This window comes from Spinacia oleracea, chromosome 5, assembly GCF_020520425.1.
Source record: "Spinacia oleracea cultivar Varoflay chromosome 5, BTI_SOV_V1, whole genome shotgun sequence".
Classification (NCBI taxonomy): Eukaryota; Viridiplantae; Streptophyta; class Magnoliopsida; order Caryophyllales; family Amaranthaceae; genus Spinacia; species Spinacia oleracea.
In genome coordinates this window covers 106,044,196-106,070,146 of record NC_079491.1, presented here as the reverse complement: position 1 = coordinate 106,070,146, position 25,951 = coordinate 106,044,196, and the positions used below count along the sequence as shown (strand labels likewise).

At 36.2% G+C, this 25,951-nt stretch overlaps 1 long non-coding RNA gene across 1 annotated transcript; it reads left to right on the top strand.

Moving 5' to 3' along the window:
• The first annotated feature begins 18,073 nt into the window (after window positions 1–18,073).
• Window positions 18,074–25,245, top strand: LOC130460590 (uncharacterized). The gene is made up of 3 exons (XR_008920439.1): window positions 18,074–18,453; window positions 20,542–20,659; window positions 25,036–25,245. It is a non-coding gene; the product is annotated as an uncharacterized lncRNA (long non-coding RNA).
• The last annotated feature ends 706 nt before the right edge of the window (window positions 25,246–25,951 follow it).

The following is a 25,951-nucleotide window of genomic DNA, read 5'->3' as shown; positions in this document are numbered from 1 at the left end:
TTTTTCAACACTGTTTCTTTGCCTCTTTTTTTCTTCTGTAATTCTAATATCCGTAGAAAACCCAGATCACAAAAAATAGTCCTCAAAATCTGTAATAATCAAGAGAGATAAAATAACTACCAGGCAACAACAATCTTTGCACAAACTATCGGTCTTTTTGGAGCAATGATGTCCACCTTGTTCATCCATCAGCAACATTTTCTCCGCTAAATCCTTTGCCGTACCTTTTTCGTAGACATTATAACAAATTTCCAAACTTTCCCAATCAAATTAAACCTGAAACCTGGAAATGTAATTTCTATATTAAAAAATCTCTCAATCTCTCTCTTCAATCCCACAAAAATTTCACCACTTTTTTTGAATGAAAATCAGCGTCTAATCTCCAAATTACGATATCCAAAAAAAATTAATAAAAACTCAAACAAAATAACCTTAGATTGGCGAGATTCCAGGCGATTCGTTTTCCTAAAGGTGAACAAATAATATCAGGAAAACAGCAAATAAAAGTATAGAAGTAATTTAGGGAAAAAAAAGATGAAAATAAAAATAAAAACTCAGAACAATTGCTGCTAAGGCTGCGACGGCTGCGACCTTGGTTGCTGCATCATACTCGATCTCCCGTCAAATTATTGCCGGAAAACTGCCATTAAAGACGAAATTAAGCTTCAAGAGATCGAACACACATTAATTTGCACAAAAATTAAGCAAATACGTAAGAGAGAAATTTAGGTTAAAAACCTGGTCACATGAATTTCAAATAAACATCACAAATTAAAAAAAAAGTAAAAGAAATCGAGAGAAATACCTTGGGCCATTGTTGGTAGTTAATTGTGTTGGTATGTTAATGAATGATAAACCCATGAAGTTCTAGAATTCCCGTAGTGTTCTTGACAAATATTAAGAAGTATCAAAAGTATGAAGAGAGAAAGTTATTCAAAGTGAAAAAACGATCTCGGTTGTTGCACCATTTCCGCAGATATCGATGGGAAGCGATGGAATGCCGACGGTGGGAAGCGATTGAGGATGGAGCATCATGGAGGCGATTAGGACGCCGCCGTTTCTAGGGTTAGGGTTATAGGGAAAAAATGAGGAGAGAGAAAAGTGAGAGGGGGGAGAGGCTCAGCAAGATAGCAAGAAGTACGGAGTATTACGGTTAAACGGGGAGGGTATTATTGTATTTTTGCAAGTGGACACGAAAAGTTAATTTACTAAAATGCCCTCAGGAGCTGGCTTATATAATAGAGATTTCAGTAATTAATCCATTGTTATTCCGAAGAGTTTAATTAGTTTTTGTGGTAGCTTCTTTATGGCGGCTTATTGTTTAAAGGAACCGAAAGTTTTCTAATTGCTCAGGTACCATCTAATCTTTCTGGTTCTAAAAGACCCTGCTTACTCAAGGATACCGATAGAGATTCCCCTTTCCACTATGATGTTTATGCGTTGGAAATATTAAAAATTGATATGGGGTTGCTTTGCAATATGCATAGTAATCATGGCTTCTCCTTACTTTACGAAGCTGTAAAGTTAAGCAAATTAGCTTTAGAGATGTTGAGATCCTCCCATTCTATAGCTTGCAACGGGTTAGTGGCAACACTCCGTTCCATTTGATTTTTAATTGCTCAGGTACGCTTCATTTACCTTTTGTTTTAGCACAATTAATGTTTAATTTAGAGTACTCCACTTAGATATACAAATCAATAGAAAAAAACAATTGTAAAATGGACAAAATTTCTTATTATCATAACTGCAAATTATTTTTCTGTTTTCCTGGTTTAGTTTCTAAACTAGTGGCATGTATTTTGAAAGCGTATATTTTTTTTTCTGATTCATATTGTTGGTGCAAACTAATTTTAAGGTTTCTCTGTAGTCACACCATATGGAGTTAATTTTTCAATGTGCTTAATTAATACCCTAGCCTACATTAATATCCTGCTCTTATTTTTATTCCACTACCTTCCTATGTAGTTTACTCGTTTACTTGTTTTTTAAGTCCTCTTATATGTTTTAGCAAGGAATTTCCTTACAATGCAAGAGAGCAATTTTTTCTTTTAATTTTACATAGAGACCCTTTCTCTCTAGTTTCTTTAAATAGAACATTAGCTTTCGATCTAAATTATGGTGCAGTATGAGCTGCCATCATGATTATTTTAAAAATTATCACTTAGTTAGGTGACTGGCCACTTAAACTAAGTTTACTGAGAGTATATGTAAGGGAGGGAAGGATTCCAACTCATTTTCCTGTTTTTGTGTGTGTGCATAAATAAGAACTTCTTCGAGCAAAAGTATGGAAAGACTTATTGGTCGTAGCTTAAATTCTGAATTGTTCTGTTCCAAAACTAAAATTTTCTAGTCCCAACAAGTAATAATTATAAATTTTCCTTCACATGGTTGCCTTTTAGTGATTCCATTTTCTTGGAAGATACACACCAGGTGATATATATGGCCCTCGAAGAAATTTGAGCATTTCCTTTGCTTCATTAATAAGAAATTTGATCAGTTTAACTATAATTGGTGTGACTATACTATAATTGAGCTAAAACACTCATTAAAATGAAGGTTGGATTAGTTACAATTTCTTTTTCTGTTCTAGTTTTGTGATACCCATATGGAGGAAGTTTGAGGTTTATCAGGGCTATGATGAAGGGTAGTGTTCTTCTAGATTCTGAGTTCTCCTTGTATTACGTACTTCATTCAAACATGCTTATAACTGCTGATCCCTAGGTTGTGGTACCCATATTGGGCATGTGTTGATTGACATAAACTTTTCGCACTAGTTTACTTGTTGCAACAGACTAGTTACTAGTCTTATATGCACGCTATGCGTGCGAGATTATACGAAAACTATAAATTATGGTTGTACTTCTAAGCTTCCTCTGCACGTCTAACATTTGATTCTTCTCTCATTATCATTTGTTTCCAGTTTGGGACAATTTTAGTTTTCTTGTCTTCAAGTATTACTTGCACATAAAGGAATATATTAATGAACCCATCTTTAAACGTTTCTATAGAAATTTATACATGAGGCGAGAAAACACTACATTGAATATCCTCACCCTATAAAAAAAAAATAGACCAAAAAAGTTACGTTATAAAAAAGTAACTTAATAAAAGTTGAATGGAATATGTAATTAACATTCGATAATTATAGTTTAGAGAATTTCATGAAATAAACCCAATACATATGAACAAACCAATTTATTATGAAAATTATAATAGCATAAAATACATGATAATAGGGGCTAATAAAAGACATGCCGGCAATTTGGGGTAGTTACTCACTGACCAGCATCCTGTTTAAAAGTTCAGATCAAACAAAAGCATACGTTAGTTTTATAAAGGTAATCGACAATTAATCGAATTGAAAATTAAACACGATAATCAATTTGTTTAAAGGAAAACATCGGAATTTTTAGGAAAACCCCAAATAGATTGAGTTAAGCAAATATTTGAGGACTCACCTTTTGAGTTTTTCACCGTTCTTGCACCTTTAGAACCTCAACTCCACTTTCCGGGCAAGTTAACTCATTTTTAACTCACCTTTAACCACCATAAATATACGTCATTTAAAAAAAACAATGAAAACATTTAATTATATTCCTTTTCTTTCTCCCCCTTACATTCAAAATCAAGTGATCTTGTCCCTTTCATTCAAAATCAAGTGATCATGTCCGATCCTTCTGTTCTCTAATGTAATTAATCACAACTAAACGAAACATCCAGTGTTACCATATACTGTTCTTGTTGAAAACGAAATGCTAAAAATAATCTATTGTTTAATTCAATTAAAAAATATCGAGTGTTCTGGGTTTTAAGATGAAAAGAAATTGAGATTTCAGGGGTTTTCTTTGTGTTGGGATTGGATTTGATGTATGTGTTGCTGATTAAACATGAGATAGGAGATGATGATGAGTTTATGGGTTTGAGTTCGGTTGATTTTTGTGCGAATTGGGTATGCACATAAGATGTTTGATGAAATGTCTGTGTGAAATGTTGTTTCTTGTGCTTGTATTCTTGTTCTGGAATATGTGGGGATTTGATTAGTGCATGGTGGGAGTTTGATGCAATGCCGAAGCGAAATCGGGTCTGTTGAGAAACTCGAATGGTTGAATAGGCTTCCAAGAATGTCTTTTCGTAGTACAAAGCCATGATTGACAGAGAAGGAATCAGATGAAGCAGAGGAAGGAGAAGGCTTCCTTAAGGTCTCATGTGTTCGGCAAATGGGTAGTAAGTCAACGCCGAAAAATTGTGGTCAACGTTCGCGATAAATATCCTCTCTAAGCAAGCAGGTAAAAAAACCCCTCCATTCTTCGAGTACGTCTCTCACTAACAATAGTGAGTTGAGTTATCGTGTTCTTCAATAATTATCACAACTCTCCCCAGTTTGATTATCCTTTAGCTGATCCCACCCAAAAATTATTTCTCTTTCTTCTAATTAGCCAATATTTGTGTCAATCTTGACAACTATTTCTCTCCCCTCAGTAAACCCTCCTTCAAGGTTCATCTTTTTTTTAATATCTACCGCCTAATCTTTTCAAATCAAAATTAGATTAGTAAGCATTAAATGATCACCTGTTAATTTTTCAATTTGACACCTGTTGATCGAGTAATCACCTTGCATCTCATATTCCTTTGGGTAAGCTTGTTGATCGAGTAAAAACTCTGTCTTTGTTTTTCAACACTGTTTCTCTGCCTCTTTTTTTCTTCTGTAATTCTAATATCCGAAGAAAACCCAGATCACAAAAATAGTCCTCAAAATCTGTAATAATCAAGAGAGATAAAATAACTATCAGGCAACAACAATCTTTGCACAAACTATCGGTCTTTTTGGAGCAATGATGTCCACCTTGTTCATCCATCAGCAACATTTTCTCCGCTAAATCCTTTGCCGTACCTTTTTCGTAGACATTACAACAAATTTCCAAACTTTCCCAATCAAATTAAACCTGAAACCTGAAAATGTAATTTCTATATTAAAAAATCTCTCAATCTCTCTCTTCAATCCCACAAAAATTTCACCACTTTTTTTGAATGAAAATCAGCGTCTAATCTCCCAAAATACGATATCCAAAAAAAATTATTAAAAACTCAAACAAAATAACCTTAGATTGGCGAGATTCCAAGCGATTCGTTTTCCTAAAGGTGAACAAATAATATCAGGAAAACAGCAAATAAAAGTATAGAAGTAATTTAGGGAAAAAAAAGATGAAAAAAAAATAAAAATTCAGAACAACTGTTGCTACGGCTGCGACCTTGGTTACTGCATCATACTCGATCTCCCGTCAAATTATTGCCGGAAAACTGCCATTAAAGACGAAATTAAGCTTCAAGAGATCGAACACACATTAATTTGCAGAAAAATTAAGCAAATACGTAAGAGAGAAATTTAGGTTAAAAACCTGGTCACATGAATTTCAAATAAACATCACAAATTAAAAAAAAAGTAAAAGAAATCGAGAGAAATACCTTGGGCCATTGTTGGTAGTTAATTGTGTTGGTATGTTAATGAATGATAAACCCATGAAGTTCTAGAATTCCCGTAGTGTTCTTGACAAATATTAAGAAGTATCAAAAGTATGAAGAGAGAAAGTTATTTAAAGTGAAAAAACGATCTCGGTTGTTGCACCATTTCCGCAGAGATCGATGGGAAGTGATGGAATGCCTAAAGGAAATAATGCCCTTGGTCCAAGTATGCATTCTATGTTAAGTTTAATAAATGCGGTTCAGTATTAATTAACAAGTAAATAATTCAGTGAGATCAAGTGAGCTGAATGCCTAGCTAGAGGCCGCTTTAGTTCAAGTGGAATTAATGATATTAATCCACAGCTTACTCTTGACTGAACCCGTAGGGTCACACAAATAGTACGTAAACGGATCAAGTATTTAATGGCATTAAATACTCTATCCATGGATATTCGGAATCGACGGATCTTGGTTTCAGTGGGAGCTGAGATCGTAACAAGCAAGAAACGAATACTCCGGAAAACGATGATATTGCCGGAAACGGAAATATGGATCGTATCGGAAATATAAATATTATCCAAGTCGTAGATGTTGCCGGAAACGGAAACATGGTACGTATCGGAAAATATTATCGGAAATAAAAATATTGCCGGAATCGGAAATATTGCCGGAAACGGAAATATTGTCAGAATCAGAAATATTATCGGAATCGGAAAATAATTCCGGAAACGGAAATATTAAATATTTGTTCGAAACGGAAATTAATTCCGGAATCGGAAATATTAAATATTGTTCGTATCGGAAATGAATTCCGGAATCGGGAATTTAATCGGAAGCGTATCGTACGAATTAGCATCGGACGAGGCCCTCTAGACGAAGGCCCAGCACGAAGCCAGGCCATCGCCCAGCGAGCCGCACGCAGCAACGCACGCCTCAACCAGGCCCAGCGCAAGGCCAGGCCCAGCCAAGGGCACGCGCGCGCGCAACACTGCACATGGGCTGTGCGCCTGTCATGAGCCACAAGGCCTGCGCGGGTGCACGGCTTGTACGATGCGTGTGCGGGAAATCCTAATCCTATTAGGATTTGTGCAAAGATTAAAATCCTAATCCTATTAGATTTGCTTTGTTATTTAGAGTCCTAATAAAGTTCTAATTAGCAAATCCACATCCTAGTAGGATTACAATTCCTTTTCCATACTCCTACAAATAAGTGCCTAGGGTCACAATTTATGGGTACGATTGAAGTATTCAAAGGGTAAGTTTTGAAATATAAATCAGCCATACACTTGCAATAAGAGCCGAAAATCCTAAGCACCTTAAGGGCGATTCTAGTTGGTCTAACTTGAGGCGGATCCGGACGTACTGTGGACTATCTACGGAGGGACGACATTTGGAGTCCTAAAGACTTGTTCTTGTTCGGTTCGGGCGCAGCTAGGGAAGGCACGCTACAACATGTATGCATCTATTATATGCTAAATGATTATGTGTAAATAATATGCTTTCATGGCTTTATGGTTTTTCCGCATGATTTATGAATTGTCATATGTATCATAACCTAAGAGTGGTATCAGAGCCTCTTATTATTTTCATAATCTAAATTGCATAAACAAGGTTAAATATTACAAATTTGCAAGAATTAAAAAGGGGTGATTAATTTTCGTAATTGTTAATTAATTGCAAATTGCGTTTATTTAATTATACGTACGCAGTTTTTCGGCAGTTTATTCGTTACTCATCCAAATCGAGTGATTTTTGTGTCAATTCCGCATGTAAAAGGCATTCTAAAATTTTGACAAAAATAGTAATTTTCGGCCGAACCCAGAATTCTCAAATTCGAAGCCTAACTATGACTTTTCGGAGGTTTTAGTTTTTCGAATGCAAAATTTCGTAAATTTAAGATGTTAAATTAAATATTTGCGATTCTTGTTGATAAATCTTGAATTTTTGATTGACCTACTGTATATGTTTAACAAGTTTGAATGCCTAGCCTTTTTAAGTATGCAATCTAATTCGTAATTATGATTCATTTGTTGAAAATTGGAATAATTTAGAATTAATTTGATTTTCATAATTAATTATAATTTAATTATATACCTATGATTAAAAACCACCATAAAAATTGTAAATTTATGTTAAATTTTAAATTTTTATGACCTAGACTTGAATCCATGTTAATCGGAAATCAATTAAATAATAAATTTTCGAATTTTCGCCCTAAAATTATGAAATTAATATTATTTATTAATTTGTCATTAATTTTGAAAATAAATTCTTAATTTTTATGCGATTCGCTCATATAACTTGCACGCACAAAGCAATGGACGCTACGTGTTACCCTTAAGGGGTGTTGTATAGTGCGGGCATGCGACGACGAGCAAGAGAGCTCGTCGCCCATGCGGTACGAATGCAGCGAGCAAGGGCATGGTGCGCGAGCACAAGGCAGCAGCCCTGCCTTGTGTCGTGGGCTGTGAGCAATGGGCGCATGGGCAAGGGCGAGAGCAAGGCACGAGCAGTCGCGTGTGGGAAACAAGCGAGCTGCGCCACAGCGTGCACTGCCTCGCGCACAGCGCGCACTGCCTCGCGCGCAACGAGCGCAAGCTCGCGAGCAACGAGCGCTGCGCCCAGCGATGGTGAGCAGCGTGTGCGTGCGACGAGCGCTGCGCCCAGCAATGGCGAGCAGCGTGCTTGTTGTGACGTGCGACAAGCGCTGCGCCCAGCGATGGTGAGCAGCGTGCTTGTTGCGACGAGCGCTGGCGCGCGCCTTGCGATGGTGAGCAGCAGCGATGCGACGCAGCGCATGGGCTGCGCGCACATGGCCAGCGATGGCTGTGTGCGTGTGGCCCATGGGCGTGCGTTGCGTGGGGTTGTTGGGTTGCGATTAGATCGTTTTGAAATTTTAATTTGAGATTTTCAGTTTACGTAATTTTAATTAATTTTAAAAATAATAATTTAAATTATTTTCTTGGATTTTAATTTTGAATATTGTAATTATAATAAATTTTATTTATTCTAATTATTTTACTAAAATTAAAATCATGAATTAATTTAAATACGACTGAAATTAAATTAAATTTATGGATTCAATTATAAATTTATATGAGCTTTAAATTTTAATTAAATTTGTATGTTTCCGGTTAGACTAGAAATACATTTTTATGTTTAAAATTAGTAAAGCATACGAATTTATTGGTTTAAGTGGGAGCCCTTTTAGTCATATACTCTTGATTAGGTCTACAAATCCTTAAGGTTAAAACAACTTGATTAGAATTAATAAGGACTGAATAATTTGTAGATTATTGGTGCCCTTGATTAATTGCTGCAAATGTTTATGTGATGCATAATGTGTTTTACTAACCAGCTATGTGGGCCATTCATGATAATGTACTGTTATGCAGGTTATGAAGTGACTAGTATGGCCCAAATAGGATAGAAAATATGGTCTACGTACCATTAATTTGAATGTAATTGGTCTAAAGTACCAAAATTGTTTTTCAATTCAAATATGGTCTGCGTACCATCAAATAGTTGTAATTAGTTTAATTATAGCTTATCCTATTTGAAGAAAATGGTGCCTCCCACTGAGATTTTCGAGACGGACTTTGAAGTTGAAGCTTCAAGATGAAGTCGGGCCATACTAGATCACATTTATCTTATGCATGCTTTAAGTTATTTATTGCTTTAAATATGTCTTAATTATGCATGAGATTGCGGCTTGATTATGTTGCATGATTAAGGATTTTAGTTCACTTAAAATCTAACCAACATAGTAAGAGCCTTAAATTCCAAACTTAAAAATTGAGTTAAAAGGTGTCATGCCAAAATATACACTTGCTTAGATATCCTTTACATCAATCTAGTAATAGTTTTCGCTCAGCGAGGTGTTACTTATTGGTCCTAAAGGGGCAAGGTACACAAATAATTGTGAGTACATGTTAGTTTTGGTGAAACTCAACGATATAAGTACGGAGTCCTTTTATGTCGTGGCAAATTCGATAGGTTTACCTAATAAGTTCTTAGACGTGCCTATCAACCAAGAATAGTTTCTAGACTATTAGCAAAAGGTTTTTGCTTACCTAAGATATTTTAGGATTGAGTCGACAAACTGTGCTTAATTCTTCAATGATTTTAGGATCTTGGAATCATTTTATTCACACCTGTCGGAACAATAAATTCGAATAAAATGCTAATAACTTGTTGAAATTGCATGATTGCTTTAATTTTCAAGTTATTACTCATGATAAATGTTTAGACTTTGCATGCTTCAATGTATGTTTTAATTATTGTTTATAATTAAATATCTTGCACTGCAGTAAATCCTTTTAGAAAGGTAACAGTAAATTTCCTCGATTGGTAATGAATCCAAGAACGATTCACGGAAATGAGAGAAAGTGAGCAATTTAAAATGTACGTTTCTTATATCGACTTTTATGGTTGTTTTCGAGTATCAAAGTCGAATGGCAAACCGATTGGTGCTTGTGAATTCAAAATACAATGTAGTTTTGAGATCATAAAGCATTGAGTTTAACAATCAGCTTTACCAAGGGTTAACAACCTAAAATCCTTTTTCCATTTAATTCTTGAATGAGTCTAGTTCTTAGACATTCGAATAGATCGATGCTTAGAGAACTTTAGAAGCTTCTGGTAAGATCATCTAGTTGAAACAGAATATTCAACATAAATTGTAAGAACTTTGATAAAATGACATTGGACATGTTTATCAAAGTATAAAAGTCAACACTAGAGAATTCAATTCTTAAGACTATAAGAAAGGGTACAAGAAATAGGAAAACAAAGGAACAAATGAAAGGAATTTACGATTCCGGTTCTACCTATAAGTTTATGTTTAAAGAGAAGTGACCTAGCAATCAAACTTCCTTGGTATCATATACCGCTTGAGGTTCTTACTTCGGTAATAACTCAAACAATGGAAGCTAGGCTACACTAATGGCCTACAAATGGGAAATGAAGCATGGCAATGCTACATTAGTTGTAGGGTCATCTAGTTTGTTTTAAGTCCTTTCAAAGGCTGGAACTTAATGGCTATTTTGTTCCATAATCAGCATACCTAAATTTCTGTTTTCAAACACAGAAAGACTCACATTCAAGAAAAACAAAAACAATGTTTGTTTGTTTATTTGAATGAAATGGTCAATTACGGGTTGAGTCAATATACTTGATTAAAACAAACACCTCTTTAACAATAAAAACTTTACTAGGTTCAAATCAACCCCTTGATTTGAGTTCCACTAATCTTTGGCATTGTTGCTTAGACCATATCAACAAGTTAACATTCAAAAGCTCTATTTTGATGGACTTTTGAAAGTTGATTGATTTCTAGATCAATTTAAGACAACTAGTCTTACTTGTTGAAAGTAACAATAGATTTGAACTATTGTTAGAACACCTAGACAATAGAGTTCAAAGCTAAAGAAAGATTTTATGACTTTATTATTTCACATGGATTTGAGTAAATATAGGTTTATTTACTCAAATGTGATATAAGTTGAATCTGTTTGGCTAGTTCAAAGATTCAGAAGTATAAAATCCACTTGGCAAGAAATCATAAAGATCTAGGTTAGATCATGTTGATGATTACTTGAGACCAAATATGATCATCAATGATTGTGTGTTGTAATTTCACAATCTAGGTCCATAAGATATGGCATATCTTAGTTGGAATAATCGAAGTCAATTATTACTTGATTCGATTAATGATGAATCATAAAGACTTTTCCTATAATTTCTAAACAAAATGCTCAACTACCACCAAACTAAACCAAATTCGTCAAAGCTATTGAAAAGTAACTTCAGAATAACTTTTCATAAAATATATCTAGAGAGTTGCAAAACTCAGTGGGAGATTAGTGTTTGTCATTCGACAAACTAAGACCCAAGTATAGATATATGTTTCATTATGATTTATTCAAATGAGACACAAGGGTATTGTTTCTACCACGAATTTTTTAGAACATAATGTTTGTTGCTCGAAATAATGTCCTTTTGGAGATTCGTTTCCAAAATGACAAGTGGGAGAAAATAGACCTCGAAAGTCTTCGAGGCGAACAACAAACATAAATGGACATTCCGGAGGCTTTTCGAAGTTCTTTAGAAAATCCGAACACGTATTCTTTAAGGACTTTAGAAGTGGCTTTAAAGAATAGACATCTCTTAGAAGACTTTACAAGTGCTTCAAGGAGAACAGAATATTCAAAGGACATTCAAGTGGCTATTGATATTCTATTGTTTGATGTTCTATACCCAAGTAGGCATAGAGTTCAGGTCACTGAATCTATGCGATTCTTCTATTAGATAGTGAAGAAACCTACAACTTGCAGTCAAACTATTATCATGTAGGTTAATGAGTTTGTGACCTGTAAAGAAAGCTATGACGAAACCCAGATTCCCTAAAATGGTTAGAGGCCATATATAGACTCAAATGTTTTAAATGGTTATAGGCCATAAAACATACTCAATGTTTTGATGACAAAATTGAAATTTTGTTGATTTACAAGAATAGTTTCACACCTATTGGTTGCAAGTTTGTTTTAAGGATAAAAACCATCAAACATGAAATTGTGTTCACACACAAAGCTAGATTAGTTGCTAAAGGTTACAAGCAAATTCACGACGTGGATTGTGGTGAAACCTAATGCATAATCGTAATGCTCAAGTCTATAAATCAAGCAATGATTGCATATTGGTACATATGGCAATTGGATGACAAAACAATTCCTCAATAAAATGTTGGAATAAACTATGTACATGGTATGTCATAGGATTTGTGGATCCAAATAAATGCTTGAAAAGGAAAGCTAGCTTATGAAATCTAAGTACAGATTTAAGCAAGCAATTGGGAATTAGAAATGTATTTTAGTGAAACTAATAAGTATTTTAGTTTCATAAAATGTACGTGATTCTTATAGATATATAAGAAGTTTAGTGGGAGTACATAAAAACTTAATTGGTTCTATGTGTATCACACACATATCTCTCTATTGTGAAATAACATTCAAATGCTATTAACTTAGGTTTGAAATTATTCATCAATGATGGACCAAGGCGAAACTTAGTACATACTGGGTACTAAGATCTATTTACAAAGATCTTATAATATTGTTTTGGATTAAGTAATGGCATTTACTAAATCAAACACGAAATACTCCATTGGAGACATTCGACCCATATGAATAAATCTAAATACAGAATGTTTGAACTATGTATAAGCATTTACTAAGTTAAACATCAAAGGATCTAAGTAAGATTCTTAACCTATATTATATGTCAAAGAATTTAGCTGGATTTAGTATCTACTGAAACTAGAATGAGCTAAAGTTACATGAATAGAATTCAATTGGGAATTATTCTACAAAAGAATTTATCATGTATGATATAATATGAGGATCGCCAAAAACGTATCGTATGACTTTAGGCATGACGAACATATACCAATCTCTATTGATCTAAGTGAAGATCAACTAGATTGAGATCAAGAATACTTATGGTACTTGAAAAGGTACATAAGAATAGTTCTTGATTCAAGGAAATAAAGATATGCTAAATATTGATGCTACACGCATAAACACTGGCAAAGGATCAAGCAAGATTCCCTTGGAGTTAACCATTGACAAGGACGAGCTAAAGAGCATCGTGTTTTGAAATGGCAACATGGATTGAAGACCATGAGTTGTTGCGTGGGAAATTAAAATAATAATTTCTATGTTCTAAGATATAGTTGGAGAGTCTTCCACATATCTGTGAACTGTTTGGATAAGTAGATCCAAACAAAGCATCACTAGCAACCTATACAGTTGAAGTAAAAGTAATTATTGCCTATGAAGCAATAAAATAGAGTTGTTTATATGAGTTCTTCATTGAACTTGGGAAGATCACATGTCTGTTGACTTAATGGTTCTTCATTGCAAAATGCGTAGAACCACTAATGTAGCAAGAAAGACTAGATCACAAAATAAACATACTCAAAAGTTCTTATCATCATATCTCGAAGAACATTCGATGAAAAGGATGTTAAGATTGGCAAAGCGTGATAACTAAACCTACGCAACAAGTGAGAAGCAACACTCACGTTGTAGCACTGGAAATCAAGCATAGCTTTGAATTCCATGAACTGTTTTAAAGATGGGTTTGAGGCCCATGGTTGTAAAACATTGGGGTTGAACATTTATCATATATGAAATGTATTTTCATATTCCATTTAATCTTGGTTTAGTATTAAATGATGAGTCCCTTCAATTTGACGAAATATTCAAGATAGACTGTCAGGACCAGTCCTGTGACTAAGAAATGTCTATCAAGTGAACTTGAATGTCAAAAGTTGAAAATGGTCCCTGGTCGGAGTTTTCTATAAAATTGGACGCATAGAAAACGTTACACGACTAGAATGCAAGATGACTAGTAGTTCTGTTTCTTGAACTATGTGGACATGGCAATGTCATAATCATTTGCATAGATACTTACTTTGGGAAGACTAGTATCGGACAAGACCTATGAAACTTTACTGTAAGAGATGAAAATCTGTCATAAGTAAATTTCATTAAAATTATTAGACACTAAATCCTCAATACCTGAGTGATTTGAGATTACTTGTTTGAGAACTGGTTGCTTTGACGTTGACCAACCGTCGCACCGTAAAAGGAGGCTATAAAGGCAACGCTCAGGTAATCACCTATCAAACGAAGTCTAATCTCAAGATCGCAAGATTGGGATTGTCCTCCCATAAATCGGGATGAGATGCTTAAAAGTTGTACAAGGCCACTCGGAGAGCTAGAAACTGTGAAATGCATGGCCGTGCTCGGATGAATCATAGGCTATGATTATCTGTTTATTTGATCAGTTGAACTCTGAAACCGAGGAACACCTCTGGACATAATAAGGATGACAACTCTTACCTTATGTTCAAGAGCAAGCATCGAGCGACAAAGGAATTAGGAAATGCACACTTGTCCCTAAGGACAAGTGGGAGACTGAAGGAAATAATGCCCTTGGTCCAAGTATGCATTCTATGTTAAGTCTAATAAATGCGGTTCAGTATTAATTAACAAGTTAATAATTCAGTGAGATCAAGTGAGCTGAATGCCTAGCTAGAGGCCGCTTCAGTTCAAGTGGAATTAATGATATTAATCCACAGCTTACTCTTGACTGAACCCGTAGGGTCACACAAATAGTACGTAAACGGATCAAGTATTTAATGGCATTAGATACTCCATCTATGGATATTCGGAATCGACGGATCTTGGTTTCAGTGGGAGCTGAGATCCTCACAGGCAAGAAATGAATACTCCGGAAACGATGATATTGCCGGAAACGGAAATATGGATCGTATCGGAAATATAAATATTATCCAAGTCGTAGATGTTGCCGGAAACGAAAACATGGTACGTATCGGAAAATATTATCGGAAATGGAAATATTACCAGAATCGGAAATATTGCCGGAAACGGAAATATTGTCAGAATCGGAAATATTATCGGAATCGGAAAATAATTCCGGAAACGGAAATATTGAATATTTGTTCGAAACGGAAATTGATTCCGGAATCGGAAATATTAAATATTGTTCGTATCGGAAATGAATTCCGGAACCGGGAATTTAATCGGAATCGTATCGTACGAATTAGCATCGGACGAGGCCTGCCGGACGAAGGCCCAGCACAAAGTCGGGCCATCGCCCAGCAAGCCAAACGCGCGCCACAAGCCCAGCCAAGGTAGCGCCCAGGCCTACCGCAAGGCAGGCCCAGTGCGCGCCAAAGCCACGGCTGCGTGGGCCTCGCTGCGTGGGCTGCTGCTCGCACGCACGCGCATGGGCGGCCCTTGTGGCTGCCGTGTGTGTGTGAGTTTGTGTTCATGCATGATTCCTAAAACTATTAGAATTAGTATATGATTAAATTCCTATTCCTAAAAGGATAAATTAATTAATTAGAGTTCTTGTAGGATTCTAAGTTTAATTAATTCATATCCTACTAGGATTCCAATTCCCTTTCCATAACTCTATAAATACGTGCCTAGGGTCACATATTTTCAGAGATTAATTCAAGTATTCAAAGTGAGTTTTGAGAGAAAAATTCAGCCATATTTCTTACCTAAGAGTGCCGAAAATTCTAGTACCTTAAGGGCGATTCTAGTTGGTCAATCTTAAGGCGGATCCGGACGTGCTGTGGACTATCTACGGAGGGACGACACTTGGAGTCCTAAAGACTTGTTCTTGTTCGGTTCGGGCGCAGCTAGGGAAGGCACGCAACAAAGAGTATGCATCTAAATTATGCTATATGATTATGTGTAAATAATATGTATTCCTGGCTTAATGGTTGTTTCCGCATGATTTATGTATTATCATATGTATCATAACCTAACACTCTAGGCGTTAGCCTCTTTTTACTTGTATATAGGAGTCGCCATTCAATTTAAGAAAACTGATAAAACTCGGTTATCGTGATATGCCTGGAGTGCAAACATATTTGACTCACAACGGCCATAGGTTCTAATGTGATCCCTGATGTGGAGATCCCTCAACGTATATCCAGCGGAGTAGAGATTGAGAATTCGGGATACGTTTACAAATACGGGGAGTGCCCAGCATTAGCCCACGCGGCGCGGTCCTTACTAGTGCAATTGTGACGACGATGGGGCATGCGTTATGCTACATTACTACTCTTGATTAATTTTCATGCACAGATATTACTAAACAAATGTCAAAACGCTGATTTAGATTGAATTAAGGGGCTTAACAATAAACCAGTTTGTCCAAGAGTCACATGATTTAGGCGCGAGCAATATATAAGATTAAAGTTAGTAGATTTATATGGTGTGGAAAGCAATAAAAACATAGATTCATGTTACATCAAAGCCTAGGCTTTAATGGGTTCTCGAGAACACCTACCACTTGACTTTACTAGCTTTCCGTTTGGCTTTAGAACTTTCCGATGACTGACTAACTATGGGACGGGATTCTTCCAGAGTTTTGAGTATTTTAGGCTTAGGGATCGTGTTCAGGTTTCAACAGCACTTCAGCAGTATTCAGGCGATCAGGCGGTCATGTGGGCAGGGTCTGCTTAACAATGTGTTAAATGCGGCAGACACACGAATACAGGACAGAAAAAAACTTCGGTCAATACTCAAGCTTAAGGGTTTAGGGTTAGGAATGTGTCTTATTTTCTAGTTTTCAGAGGCCCTATTTATAGTAAAATAGGCCAAAATAAGATAAATCTTCGAAATGATAATTTTCCAACTGAGATCTGTAGAGCGCAGAATATTCTAGCGCATGGATCAGGAGCGCTGATTATTTCTGTAATTACGGTCTTTGTCGGCCGTTGTTCCTTGCAGTTTGTGCGCCAGATTTGTTCTAGTGATAGCTGGATCAATTCTATCATTTACGTGATTGTGTAAAGAGAAAATTGCAGCGCTGGAATAAAACTACGATTATGGTTTGAGCGCAGGAAAATAATGATGCTCAGATTGCCAGTGCTTGAATTTTCCAGCTCTGGTGTTTATAGGGGAATACAGTTAAACATACATAACATGTGCGGAACATCCCCAAAGCCAGGAAACATGTATAAAGCACAGATTAATCATAGTAACAATTGAAGCGTGTTTTCCCGAGTATAATGTCAACGAACACGAACAAAGAACTCCACTTGCCGTTCCTCTATTTAGTTCACCGACACGTTCAGATCCGTCTTGATTATTGTAGCTTAGATAACGCACAAGATAATTTTCTTTTCGGGATGAACAGTTTTTGAGCAGAGAGAAAAACTGAACGTACTTTTGGAATTAGGTTTAGTTCACTTGGAAAATGATTGTATTGTGTGTGAAATAATATAACCTAATTGCTATATTAAGTGTAACCGGTCAAGACCAAGGGTCCTTGACCGGCCACACTGCACACATGCGAGCACCCTCGCGCACAGCCCTCAACGCACATCCAAGCAGCATGGGCCGTGGGCCTTTCTTTGCTCACTGTTGTGTTGCTGCGCCTTTGTGCGTGCTTCCACGCCCACGCTGGCTTGCTTGCTTGCTGCGTTGCGAGATTGCTTGCTCGTTGGGCCTTGCGCGCATGCGCGCTTGGCTCGACGGGCTGGCAGCTCCGATGCGGCTCTTATTCGCGACGAATGCCTTACGGCTATTTTTTATCGTATCGTACACGACGAATCACCATCGTACGATACGATTATTCGTTTCTCCCAGCTTACGAATATTCGCGATACGATATACGATTCCGACGCAAGGTCGTACGTATAATACGTTTTTCCAAACTAATTCCCGAAAAGCTATTAAACGAATTTTCGATTGATTTAATCCGGTGATCTGTTACATGTCATTGGTGTGACCTTATAGGTTCAGTCAAGAGTAAGTTGTGAGCCTAATATAGATTAGAACTCACTGATCGAACTCACTGATCGAAAGCATTGCTACAGCTAGCTGTTCCGATCACTTGATGTTACTGAATTAATTGTTCGCAATTAATCTGAACCTTGGAATTAGACTTAATGCACCTTGGTTGAAGGAAATATTTCCTTCAGTCTCCCACTTGTCATTCAGACAAGTGTACATTCACATTCCATTTATTTAATAGCGCTTTCACCTCTTTCGCTATCAAAAGATTAAAAAATATCATATGATAGCGCCTATTAGAAAAACGCTATTATATTTTAACATAAAATAGCGTTTCCTAGGACGCGCTATCATATGTTAACATTCTTTTAACAGGGCTTTTAAACAAAACGTTTTCAAAAGGTATATTTAAAAAAAAAAAAAAAAAAACTAAAACTAAAAAAAAGAACCGCCTAACACAAAATCTTTCCCACGTTTCTTTCCTTCACTCTGCAAAAACCACAAACCAAAAACCTCAAACCTAAGACTCCATAGACGGCGAAACCTACCACGACCCTCTACGCGGCGGCGATTGACGGTGGTGGAGATTTAGGTGGCGGCGTAATCTTTTCCAGGTGGCACTTCTTCCGACGGAATTTTGAATTTCAAGGTAACCTCCCTTTCTTTTGCGAAATTCTATTAATATATTGTGTGTTGTTCTTATTTTGCGTTTGAAGTGTGGGATTATTGTCAATTATTTGTATTGAATTGGGTTTTTGGGGAAGAGGTTTGAATTCAGTTAGAATTGGTTTGATTTTGGGTATTGTGTTCTATTCCTCTGAATTGGTAGACGAGCGCATATGTAGTTTGGATTTGGGTTCTGATTCTTTCTTTATTTTGATAATGATTCTTTCATTATTTGATTTCATGATTATTTTCAATTATTTGTATTGAATTGGTTTTTTTGGGGAGAGGTTTGAATTCGATCAGTTAGAATTGGTTTGATTATGGGTTTTGTGTTTTGTACCTCTGAATTGGTAGACTAGCGCATATTTAGTTTGGATTTGGGTTCTGATTCTTTCTTTTGATAATGATTCTTTCATTATTTGACTTCATGATTGCACTGGAATTACGTTTTTGCTAAATTTTCTTTTCATGAGATTAGCGCAAAACTATAACAATGGATGCAAAAATCATGTTTTAGTTAGCTTTAAGAAAAAATCATGTTGATGCTTTGTCAGTTTGTCACGTTAGTTGTTAGTTCAACCAGTAGAGTTTAATTAGTATTATAGTTGATCATATGTTACCTATCAAATCAGTGAAGCTAGAAATATACATACCAATCAACACATTCGTTCTGTAATGTTATAGCTTTCTGTGATGAACAGGCGCAGGGTCTCCATCTTAGAGTCTCGTCTAGCTTTTGAGAATTTTACTCCTTTTCAATCTACTGCCTTATCGCTTCCGTTCACGCATGCTGTCAATCTCAATACTAGTAATGAATATCCAGTGCAGATTTCAGAAGCTAGCATGTCTTAATGGATATACTAGTAGTAATAAATTTGACTTGGAAAGCAACAAACAGAATGCAACATTGATGCTCTTAGGCCTTAACTCGGAGCAACTAAATGCAAGTTTCAGTATGCTAGATGTATGAAATTTATAGGCTTTAAAAGAATTAAGCTAGTATGCAACTTCTAGGTAGATATGATCAAAACTTTTTATATAGTGTTACTTTACTACTTCATTTTTTGTGATCTGTCTATGTGCTTATGAATTGTGAGCTATACATAACTAACTGGCAGGTACTTTTTAGAATTGCTATGGAATCGTTACTGTCGTCAATGGTTTTGTAATTTCATAACATCTTTCAATATTTTTCACTTTGAGTTTATAAGTCAATAGGAAAAAGAAAAATATGAGAAATTGAGTGAAAGCATTGTATAGTCCATGAATAATAGGATCTTGTGCTGCAAAGACTTGAAAACTAAAACAGAAAAGAAAATAAATGGTACAGTGTTGTAACAGGCTGCATGACTCATTTATCCAAAAAATCAAGAGAAGCATGCGCGTTCTTGTGAAATTAAATTGAAATTTGATCTTGTACAAAAGACTTGACTAGGAGAAATTTTCTGCCTAAATGAACAAGACTTGATGTTGCCAGCCACTAAAATGTGTAAATGGCAATGATAGAGTAACACTGACTAACTCTCAGTGTTTCTGAACCGAACTGTTATCTACATCAAATGTCTAAATGAAGAAATACTAAAAGTGTAAGTTACACAAAAAGAGCACAAGAAAGACAGAATGATGAAATATCTTTGGTATCACATTTTAATAATCAAGCTGGTGCGTCAGCTCCTGCTGGTTTATTAGCATTCAGAAGAGGCTGCAAAGCCTTAACCACAATCGTCATGTTGGGCCTAAATTCAGCTTCGTACTGAACACACAATGCTGCTACTGCTGCCATCTGATCAATACCGAAGAGCCAAATTTAAGTAAACAGGTAGAAAGAACAATAGTTCAAGTGAAATTCTAACTAGTGGCTAGAATAAGATGAAATTCTAACATTGTGGCACCAGATGCTTTGTCTAGAGTGAGAGGAGTTGAGATGTTATGTATGGAAATTCCTAGCAATGCAAATTTTCAGCATACTTTGGTTTCTGGGAATGCAAATGTCAGGCTGATTCTGTTTCTGATACTGCTGCCTCCCCCTTTACTGCATTGTCTAAGTTCATTCTTTGGGTGCAAATGTCAGGTTGGTTCTATTTCTGATACTGCTGCGTCCCTGGTTGCTAGAATTCAGGTGACACGGCACTATAGATTTTCTTTTTCAGTGTCTTGTGAATCTGGTATGATGGAAACGGGATATATCAGTTGAGTATCGAACTTAGTATGATCTATTAGCCGACTCTTTTATGTTTTCCTACTATGTACATCTCGAACTTGTTCTTTTTTTATTTTGTACTTTCTTGTATTCAATTGAATTAAGCTAGCTAATTATTTGAACAATAAAAGGTTAAATTTTTAGTTTAGAATTTAGAGTTATACGGAGTAATTGTTTGTTACTTTACAATTGTTGTGGTTGTGTTATGCTAGTTTATGCTAATCTGTTATCCTATGATTGTGTTGTTCTACTTCTTTATTCTAATCTACCGGTTTGTTTATGCTAATGTCTTATGCTGTGATTGTGGTGTTATACTTTTTTATGCTAATATGTTCTTCTGCTATCATTACACTTTTTTTAAAAAAAAAAATATCATAACAGTTATGGACCGAAAATGGATGCATGCTAAGCGATGTAGTGATGATTATGAGCTAGGAGCAGAGGATTTTATTTCATTTGCAATTGAACATGCGGAGGATGAGAATAATATTTTGTGTCCATGCGTTGAATGCAATAATATGGTTCGACTTGGTGTTGATGCTATAAGAGATCATCTTATTACTAAGGGTATTAATCAACTGTATAAGTGCTGGTTAAGCCACGGTGAGATTTTAGGGGATGCTTCTTCTAACGTAGATACTGGTATGGGATTTGATACTTGGATGGAAGACGAGACACACGAAGAATTTATGTATGATGATGACGGGGTAGAAGAATGATTAATGCCTTACAAGAAAGCATTCAAGATTGTCCAGAGATGTTGGAGAACTTGTCTAGTGATGCAAAGAAACCATTGTATAATGGATGTTCTAAATTTAGTAGATTATCGGGTGTGCTAAAACTGCTTAACATTAAGGCGAGTAATGGCGTGACTGATAAATTCTTTACTCAGTTCATGGAAGCATTCCATGAGATTCTTCCCGACGGAAACTTGCTTCCTTCTCGCACTTATGATGTTAAAAAGATGCTAACCTTAATTGGCTTGGGTTACGAGAGAATTCATGCTTGTCCAAATGATTGCATCTTGTATCGAAAAGAGTATGCCTCATTAGAGAGTTGCCCCGAGTGTCGTGTTTTGAGATATAAGCAAAATAAGGTGCCTGCCAAAGTCATGTGGTACTTTCCAATAATACCAAGATTCAGACGTCTTTTCAGTGTTCAAGAAGAGGCAAAGAATTTGACATGGCATGCGGATTCGGATGGAAGAGAGAAAGATGGTATGTTGAGACACTGTGCCGATTCTCCACAATGGGTAAAGATTTACAAAGACTTCCCTGATTTCGGAGCTGAACCTAGGAATTTGCGACTTGCCCTTGCAACTGATGGTATGAACCCTCATGATAATCAACGTAGCACTCATAGCACATGGCCGGTAATTTTAATGATATATAATCTTCCTCCGACCTTGTGTATGAAGCGGAAGTATATGATGTTATCTACATTGATTTCTGGCCCAAAGCAACCAGGCCATGATATTGATGTGTATTTAGCACCATTAGTTGAAGATTTAAAGTTGTTGTGGGAGTCTGGTGTTGAGGTGTTTGATGCTCACCGTAAAGAATATTTCAATTTAAAAGCCATGCTTTTTGGCACTATTAATGACTTTCCGGCATATGGTAATCTCTCGGGATATAGTGTCAAAGGTTATAACGGATGCCCTATATGTGATGAGAACACATCCTCGATTAGAATACCTAGCTCTAACAAGATTGTGTACATGGAAAATCGAAAGGGGCTTCCCGTGAAGCATCGTTACCGAAAGTGGAAAAAGGCTTTTAATGGTAAGTGCGAAGAAGGTAGATTTCCTATTCCTTTATCTGGGGATCAGATATTTAAAAAAGTGCAAGGGTTGAATGTGAAACATGGAAAACTAAATGCCAACCAACTCCCTAGTAAGGGATATAAGAAAAAGTCAATTTTATTTGGTCTTCCATACTGGAAGAACTTGTATGTTAGACACTTTCTTGATGTGATGCATATTGAGAAGAACATTTGTGAAAGTCTCGTTGGCACACTCCTTAATATGCCTGGCAAGAGCAAAGACGGGGAAAATGCGAGATATGATTTAGAGCACTTGAAAATTAGAAAAAAATTGCATCCTGTAAAGAAGAAAGGAACTCGTACTTATCTCCCTCCGGCATGCTACACTCTTAGTAGGAAAGAAAAAAAAGGTACTTTGCGAGTCTTTACATGGAATTAAGGTTCCCGAGGGATATTCTTCTAACATTAAAAATCTTTTCTCGATGAAAGACCTAAAGTTGATAGGTATGAAATCTCATGACAATCACATTCTCATGGAGCATCTTTTACCAGTGGCTATTCGCTCCATTTTACCGGATCATGTTCGAGATGCTATCACCAAACTTTGTATTTTCTTCAGTGAGATATGTAGTAAGGAGATTGACCCGTCGAAGTTGACTAGCTTGCAAAATGGCATTGTTATTACTTTATGTCAATTGGAGATGTATTTTCCCCCTTCCTTTTTCGACATAATGGTCCATTTAACTGTCCACTTGGTTAGAGAAATCCCACTGTGTGGGCTTGCTTATTTAAGATACATGTACCCTGTCGAGAGATACATGAAGATTTTGAAGGATTATGTTATGAATGGAAGTCGACCAGAAGGTTGCATTGCTGAGCGCTACGTACTTGAAGAAGCCATTGAACATTGTAGTCAATTTCTTTCTTCGCTTGAAGCTGTAGGGATTCCAAAGCCTAGATATTCAGGAGGGATAGAAGGGAAGGGGATTATGGGATGCAAAGTGTTAACAATATCCCATGAAATGTTGAATCAGGCTCACTTGTATGTTTTACACAATAGTCCCGAGGTTGATTCATACGTGGACAGACACATGGATATTTTGAGGGGCCACTATCGAGGTAAGAATGAGAAATGGATCACCGATAAGCATAATTCCACCTTCATTGAATGGTTACAAGTTCAAGTTGAAAATGAACTAGGTAACTCACCATCTAGCATTTCTGATAGATTGAAGTGGTTGTCTCGAGGTCCTCGTAGGGATGTATTATCATATGCTGGCTATCAAATTAATGGTTATACATTTTGCACAAAGGATAGAGACAAAAAGATTACAAATCAAAATAGTGGTGTGACTATTGTGGCAGAAGCTATGCATATCTCCAGTACAAAAGACAAAAATCCAATATATGCAAAAATGTCTTATTATGGGGTGATTGATCATATATAGGAATTGGATTACAGTGCCTTCAGACTTCCTATATTCTGTTGTAAATGGGTTGATAACAATAGTGGTGTTAGATTTGAGAAAAGACATGGATTCACACTTGTTGACCTTAACAGAATGGGTAGTAAAGACGATCTTTTCATATTGGCAAGTCAAGCAAAACAAGTCTTTTATGCTACTGATCCAGCTAACAATAGATGGTCTTTTGTTTTATCAACAAATAAACGCCATCCCTTTCAGATTCATGAAGTAGATGACATGGTGGATGCTTCTTTCTTGTGCCCATCAGGCCTTCCCAACGATCTAGCAAATGATCAAGTCCCCGAAGATGAGTTCTATATACGCAATGATCACACAGAGGGGATGTGGGTAGATAATGATGATTCTGAACCATCTACCTCGACAAAACAGAAGAAACAAAAACTCTGAAATGATTTTGTATATAGAAATGAAAACTCAAACTATTTTGCTAGCATACATTCTTTTGTTCTTTACAGTTTCTAAAACATTATATTTAGTTCATTTTGCTGTTTTGTGCTTTTGCGGTTCTGTTTCTATATGTGGCTATGAATTATTAGTGGATACTGATCTAACCTGCTACTCTTGGCTGCTCTGAATATTGATCTACTAATCTGCTGCTAATGTATTGCTTTTTGTGCATACTGATCTACTGATATGCTGCCTTAATTGAAGCCATATATGCTGCTTTAATTGAATACTGATATGCTGCTTCGAATACTAATCTACTGATATGCTCTTGTGAAAAGTGATATGCTGTGAATACTGATCTGCTCATCTTGCTACTGGTCCTGCCCATTCTGACTACTGATACAGTGTGAACTGATATGCTGTGATTTTTCACCGTTATTTGTTCCTTGAGTGAACTACTGTCATACATATATACTATTACCTGTGTTACTCTGAAACGGTGGCTTGCATTCTTACAAGCAGGTAGCTACTGTCTTGACCTCAAACTTGGGGTTTTAAGCTGGTAAGTATATCAGTAACACAGCTTCTGATGTCTAGTCTTGATCTGAACAGAGGGAAAGAACACAAATTTTGAAACCTATTAACTCCGGCAGGCTGCAATACTTTTTTTTTGTATATTGTAACTTTGTTTCTTTTGTACTTACATTAAAGTGTCACTTGTTTGTCTCAGATCAATGGCTTCTTCACAACAGCATACCACTGAATTTGTTCCCCTCCCAAAGAAAGGAAAAGAAGAAAAAGGTCGTGGAGCCACTAAAATGAGTAAAGTTGTTCGAGCAAGGAATAAGGTGCTCAAATTTCAGGTTAATTGGAATATCAATGATTTACCAATTGGTAAACACAGTGTACCTATGATGAGTTATTGGGAAACTAGCATCCGCACTAATGTCCCAATTACTCTTAAAACATGGAAAAATGTTCCTCAACGTTTGCTAGATTCTCTATTTGAAGATGTTGCGGTAATAATATCATTATTGCATTTTTGGTAAATAATTATTCTTTATATGATGGTGAACATCGGCATTGATTAATTTCATTCTTTACTTCTTAGATAACATTTAACATTGACCCTAAGAAGAAAAAATGGATGTTGAAAAAAGCTAATGTTGCTTGGACGAACTTCAAATCCGAGCTCACAAGAAATGGGATCTGGACACCGCAAATGGAAATACGTACAGCTCCACTAAAGCAATACAATTTTATCAAGCCAAATGATTGGAAAGAGTTTGTTCAAAGTCGACTTACAAAAGAATGGGAGGTATGTACTTTCTATACTTATTTAAAGATTTACAGAAGAATGAGTGTTTTTACTACTGGAAATTAATTATTTAATTATTTGCTCTCTGTGAACCTAGGGCTAGGGCGTAAGTACTTCAGGTAGCCATCCCAAGGAACCTTTTTCAGGCCTGCTCTAGAAACCAAACATCACAAACAACGGCCCAAGACGTCATTAGCTGAAGCAGGTGTGTAGTAAATGACTGCCTGCATATACATAGTTCTGAATTTCCCCAAGATAACCAGACATTCAAAGAGCATAGCTATCAAAGATTTAAAAAGATGAAAATGCAACAGTAATGGATAAGTAC